This window comes from Sander lucioperca, chromosome 4 (assembly GCF_008315115.2).
Source record: "Sander lucioperca isolate FBNREF2018 chromosome 4, SLUC_FBN_1.2, whole genome shotgun sequence".
Lineage (NCBI taxonomy): Eukaryota > Metazoa > Chordata > Actinopteri > Perciformes > Percidae > Sander > Sander lucioperca.
Genome location: NC_050176.1, coordinates 16,762,611 through 16,764,478, shown reverse-complemented (window position 1 = coordinate 16,764,478; position 1,868 = coordinate 16,762,611).

Below are 1,868 nucleotides of genomic sequence, written 5' to 3'. Positions count from 1 at the left end.
TACCAGATGGTGATGGAGGATGTGAGGATGGACTCAATGATGGCTGTGTAGAAGTGCACCATCATTGTCTTTGGCAGGTTGAATTTCTTCAGCTGCCGCAGGAAGTACATCCTCTGTTGTGCTTTCTTGACGAGGGAGCTGATGTTCAGCTCCCACTTGAGGTCCTGGGAGATGGTAGTTCCCAGGAAGCCGAAAGACTCCACAGTGTCAATTGTGGAGCCACAGAGGGTGATGGGGGCAGGTGGGGCTGGGTTCTTTCTGAAGTCCACAACCATCTCCACTGTCTTTAGAGCATTGAGCTCTAGGTTGTTTTGGTTGCACCACTTCACCAGGTGGTCAGCCTCCCACCTGTAGGCGGACTCGTCTCCATCAGAGATGAGTCCGATGAGGGAGGTGTCGTCCGCAAACTTCAGAAGCTTGACGGACTGGTGACTGGAGGTGCAGCTGTTGGTGTACAGGGAGAAGAGCAGAGGAGAAAGAACGCAGCCCTGGGGCGATCCGGTGCTGATGGTCTGTGAGTCGGAGACGTGTTTCCCCAGCTTCACATGCTGCTTCCTGTCAGACAGGAAGTCAGTGATCCACCTGCAGGTGGAGTCAGGCACGCCAAGCTGGGAGAGCTTCTCCTGAAGCAGAGCCGGGATGATGGTGTTGAAGGCAGAGCTGAAGTCCACAAACAGGATCCTGGCGTAGGTTCCTGCGGAGTCCAGGTGCCGGGGTGGAGTCCAGGATGTAGTGCAGGGCCAAATTGACTGCATCATCTACAGACCTATTGGCTCTGTAGGCAAACTGCAGGGGGTCCAGGAGGGGGTCAGTGATGGCTTTGAGGTGTGAAAGCACAAGGCGCTCAAAGGACAAAGGACAGAGGTCAGGGCGACGGGTCTGAAGTCATTAAGTCCTGTGGTCCTTGGCTTCTTGGGGACAGGGATTATGGTTGAGGTCTTGAAGCAGGCTGGCACGTGACATGTCTCCAGTGAGGAAATTAGGAAGTTGCATCACAATTTATTCAAAGTCAAAGTAAACTTTTATTCTTGTTAGCCATTAATGACTCCTTGAAAAAAAAATAGTTGCATTACACACACAAACACACACACACACACACACACACACACACACACACACACACACACACACACACACACAGCTGGGATAAAATGTTTATTGACAAACAAGAGAGTCTACAGCCATGTTAATGGCTCTGTAAGGCTGTGCATATGCACATTACAACTGCACTTTGAGCTAAATGCTAACGTCACCATGCAAACATGCTCACAATGACAATTATAACATGGTGATGCTAAGAAGTTATAATGTTTACCACATTCTCCATCCTAGCTAAGCATGTTAACATGCTGATATTTGCTAATGGCAACAAAGCACAGCTGAGGCTTATGAGAATGTCATTAATGTTGTGTGCATTTTGTCATAAATCAAAGTAATGGACAATGAATCATGATTTGATGATGGTACTAACGCTAAGGGATCAACAAAGGTATTACAATTCATCCTGAGGGGGGCATGGATGTCTGGACCACATTTCATGGCAATCTATCCAATAGTTGTTGAGATGTCATCATGGTGAAACAGTCAAACGTTATCAGGACTGTGTGGGGGTGGTTTGATCATATTTGATTGGCAGTAACCAGAAACCCACAAACTGTCATCAGACAGACTGAAAGACCAATACTGCAGTGAGTGACACAATGAGCAAGAGAAAGAGGCTTTTTATGAATGTATAAAACCTAAAATTAAAAATCAAATAGCAGTTTTACAAGTGTGACACGCATAATAATGGAGTTACTCACATTGTTGTGTGTTATTAGCAACAACATTAGTAATGATGGTGTGATTTTTAGGAAGAGCGGTAGGGA